This window comes from Rhinatrema bivittatum, chromosome 13 (genome assembly GCF_901001135.1).
Source record: "Rhinatrema bivittatum chromosome 13, aRhiBiv1.1, whole genome shotgun sequence".
In the NCBI taxonomy this organism is placed as follows: domain Eukaryota; kingdom Metazoa; phylum Chordata; class Amphibia; order Gymnophiona; family Rhinatrematidae; genus Rhinatrema; species Rhinatrema bivittatum.
The window spans coordinates 37,189,581-37,215,584 of record NC_042627.1 but is presented as its reverse complement, the minus strand read 5'-3'; the positions used below and the strand labels follow the sequence as shown (position 1 = coordinate 37,215,584).

The following is a 26,004-nucleotide window of genomic DNA, read 5'->3' as shown; positions in this document are numbered from 1 at the left end:
GCACAGGCCCATGCAAATAAAGTTATTACTGGGCAATGCAGAGAGCCACGCTAGCAAGGAGAACTGTTAGTGTATGTTTCTTGATGTAGGTTTTTTTAGAGCCTGGATCAGGGCAGAAGTAAAAATCAAAGCACTTGTCTAAGCTATGCCAGCTGTAACTAATTCTGCTGCATATTTGAGTGCTGTACCTGAAAATAAGCCATGCCAATAATTCTGCTGCATATTTGAGTGCAAATACTCCTGAGAATAAGCAAGGCCAACTGGATCAATATAAGAGTAATCTGTTTTGGCCATGTCACTTTAAACAGCCAATAAAGGAATTCTGCAGCATTTTTTCATTATGTCTATTTTAGAGCCAGCGTTTCCATGGTTTTCTGCATCGGGGATTTAGTGTGGATTTTGCGTGTTTTTTTGGTTTTTTTACTTACGTGGATTTTTAGCACTGGACTCATTTGCATGTCATTGTTGTTGCATCCCACGGGGCTGGCCTGTTCATACAATATGTGCTACAAAAATCAGCACAAGAAAATAGGTGGCCTGTTTTTGACGCGTGTGTTTATTACATCGGCCCCTTTGAGGAGCCACATATCATGGCCTCCTCTAGAACTTGGTATGCATATATCAGGGGCAATAGCTGTTTGACTTTTGCGATGACTGATAGTCTTCTGTCAGCTGATCCATCTAAGGACAAGCTGGATCTGGCAATCAACTCAAGTCTCCAACATGGCAGTGCTGCCACAGCCACCAGGCCAGTCCTCAGCTCTTGTATCTGGACAGCTTATTATTTTGATGCATAACTGCAGTTAACTTCGAGTATAGGTATTTAGTTACATTTCAGTGTAACTTCAGTTATGTAAAGAGAGCAGTAGTGTTTTTATTAGACAAAATAGCTTATAAAAGAGCTGGCTCTTGTCCCAGCATGTTGTGGACTTGGAAGGAGACTTGATCTTTCAGTTGCTGTATTCTAGGATTTTAAAACCTTACATTTTCTTGTTAACTTGAAGTAATGGTTTCCACATCTTTGGGTGGTGCTGCATATCCTGGGCTTGCTTTTATTTTTGCTAGACTATCAATTTGCGGTTTTTTACCTTAATATCGCCAAAGTATCTACTCTGTCCTGAATTACAGTTTCTGTTCCAAAGTATCAAGGTTACATACTTGTTACTGAATGATTCATGTATGAATATTGTGCTTTTGTCTTAGATATGCATGTCTGACATATTGCAAGTACACATAGAATTTGTGCAGGCTCTGACTATATTCAATATTTATTTATTTATTTATTTATTTAGAGACTTTTATATACCAGTATTAGTAGGGACATCATACCGGTTCACATTTAAACAGCAGGTTTGAAAGTACATATTAACAGGGAGAAAGAACTGGGAGGGGGGATAACACAAGAGCAGCATAGAAATGTAGCTTAACAGGCGACCATAGAGCTCCTTAATATAAGGAAAATAGGATAGTCTATATGGGAGATAATATAGCAATCGTAGGAGGGAGGGGGAGGGCTAATATGGATAGGCTTGTTTAAATAACCATGTTTTTAACTTCTTTTTAAATTTGGTGGCATGGTTCAAGGCGTAAGTTTGGAGGGAGAGAGTTCCAGAGTGAAGGGCCAGCAATTGAGAGGGCATGGTCGTGTGTGGAGGAGAGGTGGGCTGTTTTAAGGGAGGGTACTAGTAGAGTGCCTTTGGCAGTTCTGGTGGGCCTGGTAGTCTGAGTCTTAAAAGGAATGTCTAGCCACTTGGAATTGTGAGCATAATGGATTTATGTACAATGGTCAGGGTTTTGTAGTGAATATGGGAGGGGATAGGGAGCCAGTGTAATTCTTTAAGGATAGGGGTGATGTGTTCAGATTTACGGGTATTTGAAGATGATTCTAGCAGTCGCATTTTGTAACATTTAGTCATAAACACATTATTTCTCTTGTCTGATTAATTGTTGTCTGCATTATACTGGAATGTATAGTTTCAGTCTATGCTTATGAATGTTACACCTCAAAAAATTTCATAGCAAAGCTTTGTTTTCAGAAGCAAAGTATGTGTGCAACATTCTGTATATTCAGTATGGTGAGTCTGAGCCGATATTCATAAGCAACATACTCTTTTTGGGTGGGAGGGGGCACCTTAAATGTCTTTTATTCAGAATCTTTGTCCCGGCAATGTTAACCTGCTCCCTTGGGCTTTCAGCTCAAAATTAGATCCTGTCTTTTAGGGCATTGAGTAGTATGTGTCAGGCCATGAGATTTCATTGGCAATTACCCAGGATTTTCTCTTATTTATATCCCACCCCCCCACCTCTTGCAACTTCTAGAGCCCAGCCGTGTAGGGACGTCTTTAACTGTGGACTACGTTACCAGGTCTCCTTTCGGAACTCTGCAATAATGGGGCTCCAAGTCTGACCACCAGTTATCACCATTCCACAATTACCCAGGATTTTCTCTTATTTATATCCCACCCCCCACCTCTTGCAACTTCTAGAGCCCAGCCGTGGTAGGGACGTCCTTAACTGTGGACTACGTTACCAGGTCTCCTTTCGGAACTCTGCAATAATGGGCTCCAAGTCTGACCACCAGTTTATCACCATTGCACAATGACCGCAACGCTCTCCCTTCAAGGGGCTGTAACATTGCCAGCCCAGGATCAGAAGTCTGAGTTGGGAACTGAAATCCAGTCTTCCTCCTGTCAGCACACAGTGCTTGTCATTGAGCCACTGGTCTGACCGACCTCTGACTTTTAGCATCCAAATTTAGACAACTCAAATTTTTAATCCATTATGACTTTATGGTGGCAGAATCTTTTACATTTTAGCCATTTGTAGGGAATTTCTCCTTCAGGATTGCATTTACTACTTCACAAGCAGTTGGCAGGCTGCTGTCAGGAGTGTTCTATGTGAACTTTTATTCTCATAATTTTCAGCCTGACGATGTTTAGTTTGCGTTTGAATTGTCCATTATTCTCTTAGCTTTGTAGGGTTAATTGGTTACACCATTCCTTCCTCCAAAAAAAATTATATATTTTTTTTTTTACTAAGTGGGATTTTTTCTTTGTTTATATTGAGACTTTTCAGATTTTTATAGGCATTCTTTAAACTTGTTAATCTTCATAATTGTGAGTTCTATTAAATACTTGTCTTCTCTGAAGTGAATCCACACAGATTTTAGAAAATGTCTTTTAAAAAGCATTGACCAGCTAAGCTTTGAGCTCTTACACTATGCAGAACATTGGATGATAATGTACAATAGGGAAAGAATTCCATTATATTTCGAAAGAATCAATAACTGGAATTGGAAAATATTTTTATAATTCTGTGGATTTTTTTAATTGAATAGTTTCATTTAGTGTTTATGTATGTATGAATTTGACAGATCTGAAAAAATCAGTGAGAATAGAATTTATTGCTGAAGTTTTTCTTTCTCCTTGCAGGTGAAACCCTGCTGAGCCCCTTGGTAATGTGTGGACCCCACGGATTAAAATTTCTGAAGCCGGTGGAGCTGCGCTTACCACACTGTGCGTCTATGACTCCTGATGGTTGGTCTTTTGCTCTAAAATCATCCGACTCCTCGTCGGGTATGCTGTCCTTCATCTGTCCTTTTTGGTGCTTTTAGTGCTATCATATGATTTGAATTGAAATTACATTAATTGTGCAATATCTCTGAATCATTGCTGCATTTCTTGTCATTTTCTCCATCTTGCTTTCAATGATTTTTTTCATGCATGTATTGCTAGTACAGTTTTGGTACTTAGAGTAGATTGATTAACAAACAGCTGCATGATGACATTGATTTTGATTTTTTTCCCCCTTGGATTTGAATAATTATGGAGGCACAATGTAGAAAAAACCATTTATGTATGTTTTTTTAAATACAATTAGTATATTAGATTAACAAAGAGAAAAACATATAGCATCCTGAGCCATCATTTCATCAGATATTAAAATTGATCCCTTATAGTAATGTATCTTTATTGATAGGGAGACATTCATTTTGGGTGAAGATGGAAAGCATTATGAAATATGAACTAAAACAAAAAAATCCCTTTTTAGTTGCTTTATACCTGTTTACATTTTAGATAAATAAGGAAAAGATTGCCAACTGTTTAAATAGGCCCATTCACTGCTAGCAAAGCAAAAAAAAAAACAAAAAACACACAAAACCAAATTTGTCAGTTTGACAGGAACCAAGGCTGGAAGGGATGGGGATGCTGCGGAGGGAATGTTCACAGTCCCTCCACAGTGATGCACAGTGGCAGAATTAAAGGCCCATGACTGCAGGGTTCCAGAAGGAGTCCTGGTGCTTGATACCTGTCATCTTGTTCAGTCTGCAATTGGAAGGGTACCAATTCAGACATCTCCTTCACAAAATTTACAAAGGAAAGGTCCTCTGGAGGAAAACACTTTCTACTTTCAGTAGGTGAAGGTGGTGAAGGCAAATCATTGGTGTCTGGTGAAGAATCATCAGTCCAGGTGTCGTAGGGATCAGCACCTGCTCCTCTAGGGACTAGAGGAGGACGGGGCGGTGGGATCCCTGAAGGTCCTGGTCAAGGCTCCGAAGGACTCGAAGGAATAACTGGAGGCACTGGTGCAGGCATCGAAGGATGGCTTGGTGGTGCCGATGGACATGTCGGCACCAATGGGTGGATCGGTGGCACAGACGGACATTTCCTATACAAGCATGTAATATGAAACATATGAAATGAATGCACATCAATTGACATGTAATGGGAAATGTTTGAAACGAATGCACATCCCTATTAAATGATAGAGCTTTTACAATTCCTGGATGCTCCCAAGGAAGTAACCTCCATCCCTATCCACCAGGTTCTTCTAGATCTCCTCAAAAAGAACTGGGAACATCCTGGCTCTGTGGCTCCAGTCCACAGGAAAGCTGACACCACCTATCTCGTTAAGTCAGCTCCAGTTTTTTGCAAACCTCAATTTGATCACCAATCTGTGGTTGTCGAATCTGCCCAGAAAAGAGCAAGGAGAGCAAAACCTCACACTTCCTTTCTCCCAGGCAAGGAACAGAAATGTCTAGATGCCATTGGTACCGTGTCTTCCAGGGATCAATGCTCATCTCCAGAATTGCCTCTTATCAGCTCTATATGACCCAATATAATAGGGTCTTATTTAAGCAGATACAAGACTTAACAAACTCCCTGCCTCAGCAATTTCAAGAGCAACTCCAAACCCTAGTCAACAAGGGTTTTGAGGCAGGCAAGCATGAGATACAATCATCTTATGATATCTTTGATACTGCAACCAGGGTATCTGCAGCTGCTATCTCGGCAAGACGATGGGTCTGGCTCAAGTCTTCCAACCTTCACCCTGAAGTTCAGGACAGATTGTCCAACTTCCCCTGTGTAGGAGACTATCTGTTTGGTGAGCAGATTCAACGAACAGTGGCGGAACTCAAGGACCATCATGAGACCCTAAGAAAGCTCTCTCTGATGCCTTCTGAATACTCTTCAAAACAGCCCTTCCAGAAGGACTCTAAGAAGTCATTTTTCCGGCCGAAGAAATCCTACCCGCCACCAACTAGAACCTGTTCTATGAGACCATTTCAAAAAGCCCAGTCTCGTCAGACACGAAAGCAAAAACCGCAAACAGCTCTTTAGCTGGGCCCTGCTTCCGGTTTTTGACTCCTGCATAGGGAGCAGCAGCCAGCTTCCATTGCCCCACATACCAGTGGGAAGTCGATTGTGCCATTTCAGCAACAGCTGGCACTCTATCACCTCAGACCACTGGGTCCTGGCGATAATTGCTTAGGGTTATCTGAAATTTCTCTCCATTCCACCGGACTCCCCACCTCTACCGACATGGAGAACATCCGATCACTCCATCCTTCTGGAACAGGAGGTCTCCCTCCTCCTTCAGTCCAAGGCAATAGAACCATTGCCCTCCTCTCAGCACGGCCTAGGGTTCTATTCCTAGTACTTTCTAATCCCCAAAAAATCGGGGGGTGTTCGTCCAATTCTGGATCTACGTGCCCTCAAGTACCTCCAGCGAGAGAAGTTCAAAATGGTAATCTTGGGCTCTCTTCTTCCTCTTCTGCAAAGAGGAGACTGGCTCTGCTCTCTAGACCTTCAGGATGCATACACTCATCATATGATCATTCCATCCCATCTCAAATACCTAAGGTTTCTAGTAGGCCCCCGGCACTATCAGTATTGAATGCTTCCATTCGGCCTCGCGTCTGCACCACGAGTCTTCACAAAATGCCTCGTCGTAGTTGCAGCCTTCCTCAGGACTCAAGGTGTTCACGTCTACCCCTATCTAGACAATTGGTTAATCAGGGCTCCCACTCAGCAAGCTGCTCTGTCGTCCCTACATCTTACCTTACACACTCTAATTTCGCTAGGATTTCTCATCAACTACGACAAATCCTACTTAGTCCCATCTCAAACCTTATTGTTTATTGGGGCAGACTTGGACACCTTGCAGGCAAAGGTTTTTCTGCCTCGACAGCGAGCTCTCACACTCATGTCTCTTGCACACCAGCTGCAGTCTCAGCATTCCACGACTGCACACCACTTTCTCATCCTCCTGGGACACATGGCATCCTCAGTTCAGGTCACCCCAATGGCCTGCTTGGCCATGAGTCATGCAGTGGACTCTAAGGTCGCAGTGGACTCAATCCATTCAGCCCCTGTCGACCATTGTCCACGTAACCGACTCACTCTGTCAGGCTCTTGCCTGGTGGAGAAATCAGGTCAATCTCCTCCAAGGCTTACCCTTCCAGGCTCCAGACCCTCAAATAACTCTCATCACCGATGCTTCCAACCTCGGCTGGGGAGCCCACGTAACCGATCTGCAGACACAAGGATCTTGGTCTCCAGAGGAAGCCAAACACCAGATAAATTTCCTGGAGCTTCGAGCAATCAGATATGCTCTCAGTGTATTTCAGGATCGCCTCTCCAATCAGGTCATCCTGATCCAGATGGACAACCAGGTGGCCATGTGGTACATCAACAAACAGGGAGGGACGGGCTCCTACCTTCTGTGTCAGGAAGCTGCACAGATATGGGCGGAGGCCCTCTCCCACTCGATGTACCTCAGGGCTACCTACTTGCCAAGAGTGGACAATGTGTTGGCAGACAAGCTGAGTCGCCCCTTTCAACCGAACAAGTGGTCTCTCAACCCCTCAGTAGCGACCTCGATTTCCAACAATGGGGTTATCCTCAAATAGACCTCTTTGCGTCACCTCAAAATCACAAAGTAGACAACTTCTACTCTCTCACTCGCAGCCAACACCATCAGCCAAGAGACGCATTCGCCCTATCATGGGCAACCGGTCTCCTACATGCATTCCCTCCACTTCTCTCGAAGATTCTCATGAAGTTACGTCGGGATAAGGGAACTATGATCCTGATAGCACCTCACTGGCCGCGCCAAGTGTGGTTTCCAATACTTCAGGATCTCTCCAATCGCAGGCACATTCCCTTGGGAAAGGACCTGCTTCTAATCCTCAAAACGACGGGTGCCTACCGCCACCCCAACCTTCAAGCCTTGTCCCTGACGGCATGGATGTTGAAAAGTTAATCCTTCAACCACTTAACTTAAGCGGCAGGGGAGAAAGTCTGATATTTCACTTTCAATGCATATTCAGCATAGCTCTCTGCTTCAATGGCAGGGGTAATGAAGAAAACTGGATCTATATACAGACAGCAACCAACAAGGACTGAATTACATAGTCTGGGTAAACAAATAAGCATGGGTGTAGCTTGCTTATTGCGACAGTTACTACCCCTAATTAATTAAGCTAGATATTTCACTTAGATGCAGCTCCAACACTGCTCTCTGCATTAATGGTGGGGGAGGAAGGGAAATAGAACCAAAAGGTTACTAAGAGCCAAGAGTAACAGAAGTATGAGAGAGAAAAAAAAAGTGCAAAACTTGCTGGGCAGACTGGATGGGCCGTTTTGGTCTTCTGCCGTCATTTCTATGTTTCTGTGTTAACCTTTCTAAACCAGTTTCCCGTGTCCTGATTGCTTCACGGAAAATCTTATTCTTACAAATGTACCAGGTTTACGTCATGGTGCACTTCTCAGTCCCTTGACCCCTTTACCTGTCCAATCACGAAGTTTCTGGACTATCCCTGGCACTTGTCAGAGTCAGGTCTAAAAACTTCCTCCATCAGGATGCATGTCAGTGTGGTAGCCGCCTTCCATAAAGGTATAGGGGATGTTCCCATATCAGTACACAACCCCTTGTAACACGCTTCTTGAAGGGCTTGCTTCCCCTTGGGACCTCAACCTAGTTTGGGGTCGGCTCATGAAACCACCATTCGAGCCTCTTCAATCCTTTGACATGAAAAGTGATTTTCCTTTTGGCAATCACTTCCACTTGCAGAGTTAGTGAATTACAAATTCTAGTTACCTATCCGCCTTACACTAAACTTCTGCAGGACCGGGCAGTATTCCGCACTCACCCTAAATTCTTGCCTAAGGTAGTTTGAGTTTCATCTCAATCAATCCATTATACTACCTACCTTTTTTCCCAGGCCCCATTCCAATCCAGGAGAGCAGGCTCTGCATACCCTTGACTGCAAACGGGCTCTAGCGTTCTACCTAGACCGTACAGCTGCCCACAGGAAAAGCACTCAATTGTTTTGTCTCTTTCCATTCCATCAAATTGGGGCAGCCTGTGTGTAAGCAGACTCTCTCCTCCTGGTTGGCGGACTGAGTATCCTTTTGCTATCAGCAAGCGGGCATTCCACTTCAAGACCGTGTTAAAGCCCACTCTGTGAGGCCATGGCGACTTCAGTAGCACACCTACGATCTGTGCCACTTCCTGACATTTGCAGGACTGCCACCTGGAGTTCTCTCCATACTTTTACAGCCCATTATTGCTTAGACAAAGCCAGAAGACAAGATTCCATCTTCGGCCTGTCTTGCGCAACCTATTTACAATGTGACGTACCAACACCCTTCCGCCTGCCCGGTGGGGTTCAGGATGTCCTCAGCCAAACTTCATCCCAGGCCTAGTGCCTTGCACGCCTGCGTACATTTGGTGCATGCTCTGACATCCTCAGCTCGGTACTCACCCATATGTGAGGACTACCATCCTGCTTGTCCTGTGAGAAAGCAAATTTTGCTTACTTGTAACAGGTGTTCTCACAGGACAGCAGGATGTTAGTCCTCACGAAACCCGCCCGCCACTCTGTGGTGTCGGGTTCGTAACGTTTTCTTATTTTATTTTCGGCACTACCTGTAGCTTTTTAACAAGACTGAAGGGGGACCCCTGCTGGATGCAGGGTTAGTGCCATGCTGGGCATGCCCAGTAGGGGCCTGTCAAAGTTCTGGAAACTTTGACAAAAGTGTTCCGTGATTGGGCTCCATCCTGTGATGTCGCCCATATGTGAGGACTAACATCCTGCTGTCCTGTGAGAACACCTGTTACAGGTAAGCAACATTTGCTTAATCCATTTCTAACATCGTCTACTGGGAGTGCATTCCACAGCATAGAAGCCATCACAGAGAAAGTGCTCTCACCTGAGCTTTCCTTACTTCCTGGATAGACAGAAGCTCAAATAAAACTGTATGGTTAGATCAAAGGGCATACCCTGGTCTATACTAACTTAGTTTATCCTGAAGATATCCTGGGCTATTATCTCTCACCACCCAGTGGATTAATGCCTTTTGGAAGGGGGGGGGGGGCAGGAAGAATGAATGCCATCACTTGAACACATCTGAAAACAGAACAGCATTTTATTTGTCCATAACATGTTTATTAAAATGGTTGATTTACTATATACTTGTACAGATCTGATACACTAGCAGGTGAGCAGAGTATCCTATCTTATTGGTCTCTTCCCTATTGTGGATGGTGATTGTGATAGGCAAGCTCAGGTAGTCTTAATAGGTGACATCTATGAAGGCAAAGCCTCCTGCATTACAAGACTTCAAGGGATGGTGTGTATGTTGAGTTCTACATGCTAGGTGATGCAAAGATGAAGCCCTTTTGTGTGACAAGTGATGCTCCATTGACCACTATCCCTAATCTTGCTATCCTTTGATATGAGTCCATGAAAGCAGTGCAATAATTGACTAGAATGTCCGGTCGGCCAATGTAATATGGGCCCAGGAATGCTCGGAGAGCAGGCCCGAGGTTTCGGTGGTCCATGAGGGGGGGGGGGGGGTGTTGTCTTAGATGCGGGGTCATACCCTGGACAAGGTGAGCATTTTTTGGGGGGGGGGAACGCACAGGGAAAGGAAGGAGCCGAAGTAGGCTCCAGGCAGGTAGGCCATGATTGGGCAGGCTCGGGAGCTACTGGGGTGCTGGCTGGCCTGGATAGGTCAGCCGGTATGATGTCAGCAAAATAGGTGGGGCTTTATGGCTGCATGCGGCTGACTCAGTCACTCTCTGAGAGCCGCTGCAGCCAGCTTGGTCGCTTTTGTGTGACAAGTGATGCTCCATTGACCACTATCCCTAATATTGCTGTCCTTTGATATGAGTCCATGAAAGCAGTGCAATAATTGACTAGAATTGTTAAGTGAAGAACAAAGATTACTCAAATCGGGGAAAGTGTTAAACATTTGGATGCATCCAGATCTGCAGTGCCAGCAGTTCATGCTTTGTCACTTAAAACATTGGTGGTTTTTCTGTCACTGCAAAAGTGATATTATGTCTACAATATTTAGTTCCCCCATTGTATCCTATGGAGAGAGGTCAAATAAATATTGGTGAGATTATGCAAATGAGATTGATTTGTTGAAGTGAGATCAAGCATTTTTTGCTGTTTGACCTATCAAACCCCAAACATTCTTACATATGTTTGATGTGACCTTTTCTGTAGGTCACAAACATCACCCTAGTGACTCTGAATGTCCTAAAAAGGATACTTGAGTTCATGTATATTTAGATAAGACTGAAAGGAGTAATATTGGTTACAGATGAGCAGACTAGGTAGGCTATATGATCTTTCTGTCATCATGTTTCTATGGTAATGTAAGCCATGCCTCATTATATACTCATTGGCATATTCTCCACCGACTCTGAAGGATGACCACCTTAAACTGGTGAGCTAATCACTATGGGCTCCTTTCCAGCCTGTGAGTTGGTAAATCAAGCTCTGTTTCTGAAATAAATTGTACTGCATTTAACCCAATACACTGGTTTAATGAGTCAAATGACCTCTCAGATCTTTAAATAACCATTGGAGTTTTATTGGAAATTGCAGCAAGCTGTTAAACTCAGAATTTTATTTATTTATTTTTTTTTTTGGCAGGAGGGGCAGACAGGACAGGCTATATTTGTGGAAGGAGGGTGTTTTAGTGACCAGAATTAGGAAGTGGAAAGGAAATGTATTTTTCAGCAATTGTAGAAAAGTGCTATATTAGATGACCCATCCCTGTCATATTCAATCCATCACATTACTGCATTCCATCAGAAATGGGATACTAGAGTAATAAATTGTTTTGTCTTCGATTTTTTTTTTTTTTTTTTGCTTTATATATTTGAAACAGAAGTACATGTATCCAACATTCTGAGCTCTTTTTATTGAAATGTTAGTCAAGATATATTTGATACTTAAAAATAGTACTGTGGTTCTTCTCCCCACAGGTGATCCCAAACATTGGCAGAACAAGTCTCTACCTGGGGACCCGAACTATCTGGTTGGAGCAAATTGCGTCTCAGTCTTGATCGACCACTTTTAATCCTCAGATTTACAGACTGAGTCAATAATGTGAAACTGGGTTGGACTTTACCTGTTAAACAGAAGCATTTATCAAGTATTACGTGTTCTTTAAGTTATAATGGGACTCATAATTAAGCATTTTGCTTGAACTTACCATTGCTAGCAAGTAGACTCTTGAACCATGGTCAGAATACACAGTATGCCACAAACTGGGAGAGTGGGGTGGGACTAGATGGATGTTTTTGTTTGCTTTTCTAATAATGGCAATTCATTTCTTTTTATGTCTGTAAGGGACCAGCAACACATACAAAACAGGGAAATCTAAAAAGTTAAGATGAACAAAAATGGTCCATAGCCCATATAGCAGCAGATATTTTGTGGAGCTTTTGTGAGTAAAAAGTATACATGATTATAATTTTTATTTAAAAAATATAAATTACATGGATTTTTTTAAATAGTTCTTTATGGTGTATATGTCAAAGCAATGATGAGTGACTTTTTTGGACATAGAAAGATTGGAACTACTAAAAAAAAGAAAAACAAAAAAAAAAACCTTCCTTTTATGAAGAGGTTGCTATGAGCACATATTTCCCTTTACATGAAAATGTAATGTTCATTTGTTTCCATCTATTACAAGCCACTATGGTAAGGAAAGCAAGCATCTGATAAGTCTACGGTTCAGTTGCCTCTGGATTTGTAAATTAACCACATTACTACAGACATATTAACCAGCAGGGATGCCTTACCCTCATGTTTTAATAGTCTTAGTACTCAGAGTTCTCTATGCTACTACATTTTTACAGCTTTGTGTTAATCTAGATGATAAATCATGAGGCAGACTGAAAAAACTCACTGACTTAGGAAAATTAAAATGTTTGTATTTTACTAACCAGAAGAGAACCAGAGGAAAATGATGGTATGTTTCCTGCTATGCATTGAAAATTTATAGATGTTACAAGAATGCCTGTATATAATGCGTGCATACCACTTTTGTTCTTGGTTTGTAAATTAACTTTTTTAAGCTTACTTTTTTGTATAAAAACAAAGTTTCTTAAGGATATCTTTGTATTCTCATATACCTTTTGAGCCTTGAACTTTATAACATCAGCAATAAAGCAGCATTTCTACAATACACAAGTACATTTTTTTTTTAAAAATGCACAAAAGTTATCTTTTTAAGTGCTGCATTATTCAGAATTCTCTAGTTTGATTAAAATCTTGAAAAGTATCCCTACTGTAATTTGTGATAAGATGCTGTACTATGTGCCCTAAAATGTATTTTTTTACTAATAGTTTATTATGGCACATTGGCACTATTTCTGTTTAGATGAAATACCACTGCATTCTGTTAATCAGTTATTAGCTATACACACGTGACTGATTCTTTTTTTCCTTTGCAGTTATTAAAAAAAAAAAATTACACATTTCTAAATATACAGAATAAAGCGGTTTTTAAAATGGAGGACTCCAGTATTTTATTTTTTATGGAAGGATATCTAAACTATACTAAAGTTCTTGATTTCAGGCTTTCTGAAGGTTATGCGCCTTTCCATTGGCTTTATCTATTTTTATTTTTATTGGAATGTATTATTTAGTTCAGTTTTCATTGTTGGAGGAAGTTTGATTTGGCACATGTGGCCTAATTGACCCAGGAGTGTTAGGTGTATTGTAGATATAAATTCAGTGAAAACCAGCAGAATTAACACCTGCATTCACAATCCTGGTCAAAGATCACTCTCAACAATATACAAATCAAAATATACGTATACTTTTCCAATTAAAAGCATAAATGAAGCAATCATTTTATTTAGCAGCTTTTATTATTTACTAAAAAATGCTGAATGTAAACTCTTAAGCAAGGAACATTTCAAAATGAATATAACATAAGCATAAATAAAGTAAAATCTCAAAGAAAACAAAATTATGTTAAAGCCTGCACAAAAAACGTTTTCATCGCTTTCCTAAAATCCAAGTAATTCATAATGTTACGGATGTTAAAAGGGAGCAGATTCCACAGAAAGGGGAGCTATGCAAGAAAAAGCGTGCATAAACATAATATAATGTCCACTAACAGTTTAACAAACATAAGGCTGCAACCCAGCTCTTATGGAATGATGCACAGTCCTGATACCTGAAGTCTCATCCATTTAACAATCCCCAACACAGGCCTAAGAGTACTAAAATTTAACAGGAAAAGCCCAAGTTTTTACTTTTTTCCTAAATGCCAGTAAACTATTCTTGCCTAATTTTCAACAGAAAGCTATGCCACAGAGCATTAATCACTTTCCTAGCGTGTAGCAGATGGACTCAGGACCAATGGGTATAGTGTACTCCTGCTAGCAGTTGGAGACGGATCAGATTTCAATCTGATGTCAGCCCCTAGTATGTATACCCCTGCAGGAAGTGCAGCTCTTGAGTATTTTCCGTCCCCATAGCAGTTAGGGACTATCTGCACGCTCTCACAGCGTTAGAACCAAATTCAAAGAATAAAATCCAAATTTTAAAGAAGAAACCTACCTGAAGACGAGCCCCGCTCTTCTGCGGTGATACCCTCTGGTCCCTCCCCCAGTTGAGATTCCCGAGGTGATTTCCGTGGTCCCTTGGAGGTAAGCCTCGGTCCGGCGGCCGAATCGCAGCGAGGACCTATCCCCCGATCCTCGGGCGCGGCTGAGAGGCAGCGGGTGCACCCTTGAGCGCGGCGGTGAAGGTATTTGCCCTCTCCCCCCGCAGCCGGAGACCGCCCGGGACGAAACCGGGAAGCGCCGAAGACAAGGTAAGGTAGAAATCTTCTGCTTGAATCTGGTCTCCGAGGATCGAGGAAGAGCACAGGTCACCGGCCGGAACCAGTGCCACCGGGTTGATCCGCCCTAGCAGGGCCAGGCCCCGGCTATTTCCAAGGGTCTACCCACGTGGAGACTCTCTGAGGGGTCGCCATATTGCCCGCATGCTCGCCGTCGCCATCTTGGCCCTATTCGCCGCGCCGTTTGGCCCGAGCGCACAGCTCCGACCTAGACGCACAAAGCACTTGTGCGCATAGTCTTACACGCACATCAAGCCTTGCGCCCATAAATTGCACGCAGAGAGCCGGGTGCATATCTACGGCTGGGCGCACAGCTGCGCGCACAACATACACGCTCATCTTAAGCACACCGGTGTGCATAAGAGTTTATGCGCCGAAAGCCATGGCACCTCCAGAAACAGGCCTCTGTCCAGCATGCCACATCAGAGCCGCACAAAGCGAGGAGGCCAACGCCCTGTGCAAGGAGGCCCTGGGAGATCAAGTCCAGGGCCAGTCTCACCCAGGGCCGAGTTCTAGCTTCTCAGGGGGTACCCCAGACCTAGCCAGGGGGACCTCCCCACAGACAGAGACCCCCAAGGAACCAGCGCCCCTCAGCTTTGACCCAGCGTCAATCTCATGGGTGGAGTTCTTCAAGGGGATTCACACCTTTGTTAAAATGCAAACTGAACCTCAGGCTGACCAGCCACAGCTCCACCGGAGGACCCTCATTCCCCAGGCCCTTCAAGACCTAGCCACAGGTTTCCACTACTCAGAAGCCCCACTTATGGGGACTCGGACATCTCTGAGGAGGAAGCCAAACCCCTAGAAGAGGGGGAAGCTCCCCCTGGGGACAGAGCCTCACCGAACCATGAGACACTTCTTCACAAAGGACGAGCTCCCGGACCTGGTCAACCAATGCCTGACGGAGCTCACTATCCCGGGCCCAGGTACGTGGAGGGTCTTCGACAGACTTCTCGCCATTTCCCTGTTACAAGCAGCACAACAGCTGATTGTCCTGGAATGGAATGCCCCGGAGTCCACATTCAAAGGGGGACGAGCTTTGGCGGCCCTGTACCCTCTGGACCCGGCAACCAAAGACCTTCTTGCATGCCCAAGAGTGGATGCCATGGTCTGCGCGGTCTCTAAGCGCACCACTATCCCAGTGGAGGGAGGAGCTGCGCTCAAGGATGCACATGACCGGCGTCTGGAGTCCGTCCTCAAACAGTCATTTGACGTAGCCGCTATGTCTCTACAAATTGCGGCCTGCTGCACCATGGTGACACGTGCCTGCTTATCACAAACCAGGAACACCCCAGGAGAAGACATGGAACCAGCAGTATCATTCCTCGCAGACGCTGCCTCCGACCTAGTGCGCACAGCGGCCAGAGGAGTGTCATCGGAGGTGGCAGCCAGGAGGCAACTCTGGCTCCGAAGCTGGTCGGCCGACACATCTTCCAAAACGCGCCTCACAAGGATCCCTCCTGTTCGGCAGCAAACTAGAGAAACTGGCCAACAAATGGGGAGAGTCCCCATTGCCGCGCCTACCGGAGGATAAGACGAAGAGAAGCCAGCGACCCTTCCCTAGGTCCTCCAGGGGCAGGGCTTCAATCCTTACAGGAGCAACTATCAAGCCCCCCCGCCCTACGGGCAGGAACCAGTCCTTTCGGAACAAACACAACAAGAGGGGAACCAGCTCTGGTACAGGCCCCAGCCGCACCCCACAATGAGATTCAGCCAACCCATCCAAGGGAAGAAGCCATAGGGGGCAGACTAGCCCTATTCTACTGCAGATGGGTCGAGATAACTTCGCACAAGTGGGTCTTAGCCATCATTCGGGAGAGGTACTACCTGGATTTTCTACGAACCCCTCCGGACAAGTTCGTAGAGTCTCCCTGCCACGAACTCTTCAAGAGGGCGGCAGTGGAAGCTACACTGTCCAGACTGTGCCATGGACGCGAGCCCACATGAGGCCCCTACAGCACTCACTTCTATCACGGTGGAGCCCACGGTCCCAGAACTACACCATATCTCTCACTACCAGGCAGAGTACGGACCCAGCTACGGTGGTGGCAGCAGGCCAGCCACATGAGCCGGGGGATCAAGACTATCCTCCCCAACCTGGACTCTACTCACCACAGATGCCAGTCTACGAGAATGGGGAGCACACTGCGAGGAGTTAACCGCCCAAGGGCAGTGGAACACAGAAGAGGCGGGATGGAACATCAACCGCCTAGAAGCGCGGGCAGTCAGACTAGCCTGTCTGCTGTTCGCTCACAGACTTCGAAACAAAGTGGTCAGAGTAATGTCGGACAACGCCACGACAGTGACCTACATCAACCGGCAGGGAAGAACCAGGAGCAAATAGGTGTCCCTAGAAATAGAACCCCTGATGGCGTGGGCAGAAGCAAATCTCCAGGAGATCTCCGCCGTCCTCATCACCGGGAAAGACAACATCACGGCAGACTTCCTCAGCAGGGAAAGTCTAGACCCAGGAGAATGGAGGCTGTTGTCCGCAGCCTTCAAAATGATAGTGAATCGGTGGGGGACACCGGACATGGACCTTCTGGCAAACAGATCCAACGCCCAAGTATACAGATACTTCAGCCGCAGGCGGGAACCGCAGTCCCAAGGGATCGATGCCCTGGTACAGACCTGGCCACCGGAGACTCTACGCCTTCCCGCCATGGCCCCTACTGGGCGCAGTCATTCACAAGATACAACTACACAAGGGACTAGTTCTTCTGGTGGCTCCGGATTGGCCAAGAAGACCCTGGTACGCAGACATGAGAAGACTACTGGCAGGGAACCCTCTACCCCTGACCCCACACAGGGACCTGCTACAACAAGGTCCGATCCTCCACGAGGACCCAGCTCAATTCTCTCTTACGGTCTGGCCATTGAGAGGGCCCACCTGAGAGAGCGGATACTCGGGGGGGGGGGGCGGTAATCGACACCCTCCTCCGAGCACACAAGTTCTCCACATCGTTACGTACATAAGGATCTGGAGAGTATTTGAAGCCTGGTGCGAAGACCACAACATCAAGCCATGCTCATTTAAAGTTCCCGTGATCCTGGAATTCTTACAAAATGGACTACAGAAAGGTCTATCCCTCAACTCCATCAAGGTACAGTTGGCCGCATTGTCATGCTACGGCTCCAAGAGTGAAGGCTACAGCATAGCTTCTCACCCGGACGTGTCACGCTTCCTGAAAGGAGTCAAACACATTCGCCCACCACTAAAGTGGCCGGTACCTCTGTGGAATCTCAATCTCGTTTTGGACTTCCTAGCGGGAACCGCCTTCAGACCCCTCCGAGGCTTGTCCCTCCGCCTGTTAACCTTAAAGACTGTGTTTTTGCTGGCAGTGTGTTCAGCCCACCGCATCTCGGAACTACAAGCACTGTCCTGCCATGAGCCATTCCTCAGGCTCACCCCGGGGTCCATCCAGCTACGCATGGTTCCCTCCTTCCTCCCCATAGTGGTCTCTCACCTCTACCTCAACCAGACCATCTCGCTTCCAACGACAGATGGCTTGAAGAATTCGGAAGAAGCCCGTAGTCTACGCCACCTCAACATTGGCAGACTCCTATCCAGATATCTGGAAATGTCGGAACCCGTACGAAGAATGGACCACCTTTTCATCCTTCACAGCGGAAGAAGACAAGGGGAAGCGGCCTCGCGGGCAACCATCGCCCGCTGGATCAAGGAAGTCATCAAGGCGGCCTACGTAGAAGCTGGCAAGCCACCACCTCTACAGGTCAAGGCCCATTCTACCAGAGCCCAGGCAGTATCCTGGGCAGAATCTAGAATGCTGTCACCTGCCGTGATCTGCAGGGCGGCTGCATGGTCCTCCATCCATACTTTCTCCAGATTCTACTGTCTGGACGTTCAGGCTCGGGAGGGCACGGCATTTGCAAGGGCAATACTGAGTGGGTCACGGGCAGCCTCCCACCTGGTTCGTGATTAGCTTTTATACATCCCATTGGTCCTGAGTCCATCTGCTACACGCTAGGAAATGGAGAAATTACTTACCTGATAATTTCTTTTTCCTTAGTGTAGACAGATGGACTCAGCATCCCACCCTTGGCTGCCGTTACCCATGGTCTTTCAAATAATTCAAGGGTAAGCCATGTTTTCATTTACCAAGGGCATCCACCCTGCCGGGTGTCGACGCTTTCCGGTTGAGTACACTGGCAGTCTCCAGCTATAGTCAATCAACCAGTTCAAGTTAATCAAGTTTGAACGTTTAACCAAGTTATGAAGTTACTCAAGTTAACCAAATTAAGTTAATCAATCAGTCAGTCATACATATATCCACAATGCTTTTCGAGGAGAATACTGAAGAGCTGCACTTCCTGCAGGGGTATATGTACTAGGGGCTGACATCAGATTGAAATCTGATCCGTCTCCAACTGCTAGCAGGAGTACACTATACCCATTGGTCCTGAGTCCATCTGTCTACACTAAGGAAAACGAAATTATCAGGTAAGTAATTTCTCCAATATACAACGTAAAGGGTTTTGCTGAAGGCCAAGGTGCTGAGTTGATTTAACCTTGTTTTTAGGATAGATTTCTGAGAAAATTAATTTTTTTCCTTCATTAAGATCAGATCTGTATAATCTCAGGTCATAGAGACAGCTGGACAAGGCAAATGATTTTTTTTAAAGTTGTACATTGGTTAAAATTTGCCCCAATTTTCCATAATTTTTGGGGGCAATTCTTTTGAGCATTTCTTTGTGTATAATATGCTGTTTTGATGATATGGATATTTCAAATGGTTATGTAATAGATTCACTTGCAGAGCATAAATATACTTGTTTTATATCTGGTGCTGAAATGATATACATTTGTCTATGTCTAACTTGTCTATGTCTAACTTGTCTATGTCTAACTTGTCTATGTCTAACTTGTCTATGTCTAACTTGCATAGCATCTATGTTGCATGAGTTATGCCTGAGAGATACAAGTCCTTGAACTATCATTAATATCAAGTAGATAGCTTTTCTGTTGCATCTTTTTATGTTTATTTCTAAATCTTTTGTTTTTGTTGAAATTATAAAGCTTTCTGGATAGGAATGAGAAGGGTGATGTACTGAGTGTAAATTAAGTGGCAGGTCTTGTTTGCTTATCTGGTTAAGATGACAGTACAAATGAGGACAAAAATGGTCCTGGATAAGGGGAGATATAGTCTAAGTAAGAGATTACTGTACAGCTAGCAGCTGTGACATATCCTTGCAGTTTGATAGGAATAACTGGGCAGGCTGGAAAACACAACTGGTCTTTTTCTGCCATCATCTGTGTTAATATGGTTTTATTCCTTTGAGATTTTTGCACTTGTTTGGAGTAATAAAAAATATTCATCTCTTTATTATGGCCTTTCCTTGGTTTGACAAATCTTCTTTCCCAGAGTCTGCTCGTCAGCTGTTTGGCACTGTTGCATGCAAAGCATGAATTAGGGCAATGTGGGTTCTGATACATCAACAGCAGAAGTTAGCATGTGGCACATTTAAAACTAATTGGAGAAAGTTCTTCTTTACTCAACGCACAATTAAACTTGTTGCCAGAGGATGTGGTTAGTGCATTTAGTATAGCTGTGTTTAAAAAAGGATTGGATAAGTTCTTGGAGGAGGAGAAGTCCATTACCTGCTGTTAATTAAGTTGACTTAGAAAATAGCCACTGCTATTACTAGCAAAAGTAACATGGAATAGACTTAGTTTTTGGGTACCTGCCAGGTTCTTATGGCCTGGATTGGCCACTGTTGGAAACAGGATGCTGGGCTTGATGGTCTTTTTCTGCCATACTTGGTCTGACCCAGTATGGCATGTTCTTATGCTCTTACCTTGGTTTACCTAGATTTATAATGGTGGAAGTGACAAAGTACAAAGAGCTTTTAAAATATTTCTATAGGAAATATAAATCAGAATAAGAAAACAGTCTTGAAGATTTTGTATTACTTATCAATTGAAATACATTAAAAAAAAACCAAAAAAACCCTGGTACTGGTACTTTTTGATTGCTATTTCAGGATCTAGTAAAGTTTTTTTTCTGTGCAAGACAGTTTGAAATAGAGCAATACCACATGTTTTTGTATGTGCTTAAATATATAGAATTGTAAAAAGAACTTCAGTGAAAAACATGCTTGATATGTGATTTTAGATCATAAGGCAGTCAGATTTCTAATATGAGAAGTTTTCAAGGTAGCAAAATGTTTTGTAAATACAGTACTTTCGGTTTTTATACAATGTCTTAAGGTGAACACAGTATAGCTCGTTCTGCAACCTAATTTTGCCTTAGTTGGTTTATTATATCTAAATAAGCTAATGTGGATGGGTTAATTATTCCATAATTTCTTGTAAAAGTAATTTTACTGAATTGCTCTTTTGTAACTGTTATAACAGACAACCCTTCCTACATAATATAGTGATTTTGGAATTTCCTTAATGAACTAACATTTTGATAGGAATATATCAGAGGTTTTTTAATTGATTCAAGATAAGTCCAAGCTCTTTGGTAATGAAAATGTAGAAGAAGAAAAAAATCTGGAAAATTAACCCAATATATACTCTATTCTTTTAATTAGCTGAAGTCGCTCTGGGGTAATGTACACACAATACCAATGTGAATTTCCTTAAGTGATTTCATGGCCATTCATATGGGGAATAGAAATGTAAAACCTCACTTATGTTCCATACTTTAAATTGTCGCCAAAATGCAATATTTTTTAGGAATTTTAAATGCGTTTAAAATAAAATTTCTTGTCTTATTTCAAATATCCTGACACGGGCCCATGTTTCAAGAACAAACTGCATCTGGGGAACCTTATTGATCTACAGATAATGGCATCCTTCCTCATGTCACTCCACATTTAACTGCAAGCAGACAGAAATGGCAATATTTCAGAGCTCCGATTCATATAGGTTGATCCAATGAACATACAGACCAGCCGCACAACCAGCCAGTCAGCATTGAGATCTAATGTGTACATGTCATTTGTTAAAAAGAAGGTAAAACTTATTCTCACAGGACAAGCAGGATGGTTGTCCTCACAAATGGGTGACAACGAGGATGGAGCCCAACCACGGAAAACTTCTGTCAAAGTTTCAGGAACTTTGACTGGCCCCTACTGGGCATGCCCAGCATGGCACTAACCCTGCAGCCAGCAGGGGTCTCCCTTCAGTCTTCTTTTTTCCGCGTAGCAGTTGCCACGCGGTTAAGGAGCTCTTACCACATTCCTGACAGGAATCTCTTCAACTACTTTCTTGAAGAAAAAATTGCCCTTCAGGGGTCTCCCTTCTTCAATTTTTCCTCCGCGGTACTTCGGTAAGTTTTTGCCGTTGTTTTTTGTCGACTACCGTCGAGTTTGACCCTCGAGGCCTGTTGCAGTCGACCGTCCCGTGGCTAAATTTTTGGCCTATGGCCATGGCGTCGGGGTTCCGTCGGTGCCCGGACTGTACACGTACTATGTCCATCACAGACCCACATAGTCTGTGTTTTGTGTTTAGGGAGTGAGCATGATGTCTTAACTTGCACCAAATGTGCCCTAATGACACCAAAAGGTCGCAAGGCCAGAATGGAGAAGATGGGACTCCTCTTCCATGCTCACACTCCGATGCCATCGATTGCATTGACGTCATTGGAACCGGCACCGTCGAAGTCTCATTGTCATCGACAGCCTCCCGGTGACCGTCCGCCATCGACGTCTTCACGGCCATCGACTCCTGTCCCTTCCCCCGAAGATCGAGGGGATCGGAAAGAGAAACATCGCCATTGACGTCATAAGTCTCGGACCGTCGAGGAATCGAAGTCATCGACCTCAGTACTGTCCGAGCCGCCTTCGAAGAAGTCTCGACCAAAAGTGGCACCGTCCACTCCTGTCTCGCAGACACCGAGGCAACCCTCACCCCTCCGGGGTTTGGGAGCCGCGATTCCACCGGTGACGGTGGTCCCTCCGGCTCAGCCTCCGCCTCCCTCTCCCGTAGAGCCGGGTCTTGTTACCCCAGGTCTCCGGGCAGAACTGGACCGGCTGGTCCAGGAGGCTATCAACAAGGCGATGCTACGGTTCCAGACTCCTTCGGCACCGACCCCGGCACAGAGAGTGGAACCGGCCACCGACCCGATTCCAGCAGCACTGGCACCGCTGCTTGCTCGGATGGAAGCGCTTACAAGGGCCCTTCCACTGGCAATGCCCGGGTCACCGATCTCATCAGGTGGAGAAACACCGTTCCGGATTCCTCCTTCGGGGGTAGTTCCATCGGTGCCTTGTCGTCCCTCGCCACCGATACTTTCCTCGGGGGCGATACGCACATCAGCTCCACCGATGATTTCGATGTCGGCGCCGAATCCTTCGATGCCGACACCGGTACCGATGCCGGCACAGTTTCCATAGAGAACATTCTCGATGCCCCCGGTAATTCCTTCGAATTTCTCAGAGCCTCAACCGGGGCCTTCAGGTACACAGCCCCCTCATGGTCCTACAGGTCAGCAACCTGATCCTTATGACACCTGGGGTGATGATACCTCTACTGACACCGATGATTTGCCTTCACCACCCTCTCCTGTGGAGAGTAGAAAGCGTTCCCCTCCTGAGGACCTCTCTTTCATAAATTTTGTGAAGGAAATGTCGGAGTTGGTCCCTTTTCAGCTTCAATCAGAACAAGATGACAGGCACCAGATGATGGAGTTGCTCCAATTCTTGGATGCCCCTAAAGTCATCACCTCTATTCCAATTCATCAGGTTTTTCTGGACCTTCTAAAAAAGAATTGGGAATCCCCTGGATCTGTTGCTCCAGTAAACAAAAAAAGCTGACTCTACTTATCTCGTACAGTCAGCACCTGGCTTTCAGAAACCACAATTAGACCATCACTCTGTTGTGGTAGAATCAGCTCAAAAGAAAGCTAAACGAATAAAGCCACATTCTTCCATACCTCCTACTAAGGAAAATAAATTCCTAGATATAGTATAGGTAGGAAAGTATACCAAGGAGCTATGCTGATTTCCAGAATAGCTTCTTATCAATTATATATGACCCAATACAATAGGGTCATCCTGAAACAAATGCAGGAGTACTCAGATGCCTTGCCAGAGCAGTTCCAGCCACAGCTTCAGTCCCTACTAAATAAAGGGTTTGAAGCTGGGAAGCATGAAATAAGAACAGCTTATGACATCTTTGATACTTCCACTAGACTTTCTGCTACGGCCATCTCTGCCAGACGCTGGGCTTGGCTTGGCTTAAGTAGTCTGACCTTCGCCCGGAAGTTCAGGACAGGCTCTCTGATTTGCCCTGTCTAGGGGATAATTTATTTGGTGAGCAAATTCAGCAAATTGTTGCTGAACTAAAGGATCATCATGAGACACTTAAACAGCTCTCATCTATTCCTTCTGACTTGCCTTCTAAACAACCATTTAAGAAGGACTCAAAGTCATTCTTCCGTCCACGGAAGTATTATCCCCCACTAGCCAAGTCTAAGCCTGCGAGGCCTTACCATAGAACTCAGCCTCGCCAGTCTCGAAAACAAAAGCCCGCAGCAGCTCCACAACCTGGCCCTGCATCGGGTTTTTGACTTCAATTAGAGAGCAGATGCCACATCCCTCTTCCAACCATACCAGTAGGAGGTTGGTTAGGCCATTTTCTACAAAAATGGCACCATATCACCACAGATCAATGGGTGATAGCGATAATTGCACAGGGTTACCACCTCAACTTCCTGTCTCTCCCTTAGGACTCCCCACCCTGGCAGGTGTGGAGACTCACCGATCACTCTGTTCTTCTAGAGCAGGAAGTATCCCTTCTCCTCCAGTCAAACGCTATAGAACCCGTTCCTCTCTCACAACAAGGACTAGGGTTCTACTCCAGGTACTTTCTGATCCCAAAAAAGTCAGGAGGACTTCGACCAATCCTGGACCTACGGGCCCTCAACAAGTACCTTTACAGAGAGAAGTTCAGGATGGTAACCTTGGGCTCGCTTCCCCCCCTGCTGCAAAGAGGGGACTGGCTCTGCTCTCTAGACCTAAAAGACGCCTACACTCACATTGTGATAACTCAATCTCATCGCAAATACCTCCGTTTTTAGTAGGCCGAAATCACTACCAATACAGAGTGCTACCTTTCGGCCTGGCATCCGCACCACGGGTCTTCAACCAAATGCCTCGTGGTGGTTGCAGCGTTCCTCAGGAAGGAAGGTGTCCACGTCTACCCCTACCTGGACGATTGGTTAATCAGGGCCCCACCCAGCAAATCGCTCGGTCCTCCCTGACCCTGACAATTCAAACTCTACTTTCTCTAGGGTTTCTTGTCAATTACGAGAAATCCTATTTAGTCCCATCTCAAACCTTATCCTTCATTGGGGCAGATTTGGACACCTTACAGGCCAAAGCCTTCCTTCCTCATCAATGAGTTCAAATCCTTGTGTCCCCAGCTTGCCAGTTGCAGTCTCAACGCACAGCAACAGCTCGCCAATTCCTCATTCTGCTGGGACACATGGTCTCCTCAGTTTGTGACTCCCATGGCCCGCCTGGCCATGAGTCATGCAATGGACTCTGAGATTGCAAAGGGCCCAAGCTGTTCAGCCTCTGTCCTCCATTGTTCGCATCACCGATGCACTCCGTCTGTCTCTTGCCTGGTGGACAAATCAATTCAACCTCCTACAGGGCTTGCCTTTTCTTCCACCAGACCCTCAGGTAATCCTCACCACCGATGCTTCCAACATCGGTTGGGGAGCCCATGTAAACAATTTACAAACTCAAGGGTTCTGGTCACCAGAGGAAGCCAAACACCAGATAAATTTCCTGGAACTGAGAGCAATCCGAAATGCTCTCATGACTTTTCAAGATTGCCTATCGAACCACACAATCTTAATTCAGACGGACAACCAGGTGGCCATGTGGTACATAAACAAGCAGGGAGGCACAGGCTCCTTCCTTCTGTGTCAGGAAGCTGCGCAGATTTGGGCAGCTTCCTGCAGGGCCACCTACATGCAGCTACCTCAGGGCCACCTACATGCCGGGAGCAGACAATGTATTGGCAGACCAGCTGAGCCGTGTCTTCCAACCACACGAGTGGTCGCTCGATCCCTTGGTAGCAACCTCTCTGTTTCACAAATGGGGTTATCCCCATATAGACCTCTTTGCTTCCCCTCAGAACCACAAAGTGGACAATTACTGCTCTCTCATTCGGAGCCAGCACTCTCGGCCGAGGGATGCATTCTCCCTCACGTGGACAACCGGTCTGCTTTATGCATTCCCTCCACTTCCTCTTCTGTCAAAGACACTCGTGAAGCTACGTCAGGACAGGGGAACTATGATCCTGATAGCACTGCACTGGCCACGCCAAGTGTGGTTTCCCATACTTCAGGATCTCTCCATCCGCAGGCACATTCCTCTGGGAAAGGACCCGCATCTGATCACTCAAAACGATGGATGCCTCCTCCATCCCAACCTCCAAGCCTTGTCCCTGACGGCATGGATGTTGAAAGGTTAGTCCTTCAGCCATTTAACCTTTCGGATTCAGTTTCTCGTGTCCTGATCGCTTCACGAAAGCCTTCCACAAGAAAATCTTATTCCTACAAATGGAAAAGGTATACAT

The 26,004-nt window shown here is 45.2% G+C and overlaps 1 long non-coding RNA gene across 1 annotated transcript; it reads left to right on the top strand.

The window, feature by feature from the left end:
• The first annotated feature begins 3,435 nt into the window (after window positions 1–3,435).
• Window positions 3,436–13,106, top strand: LOC115074778. The gene is made up of 2 exons (XR_003852337.1): window positions 3,436–3,575; window positions 11,569–13,106. It is a non-coding gene; the product is annotated as an uncharacterized LOC115074778 (long non-coding RNA).
• Window positions 13,107–26,004: the final 12,898 nt, after the last annotated feature.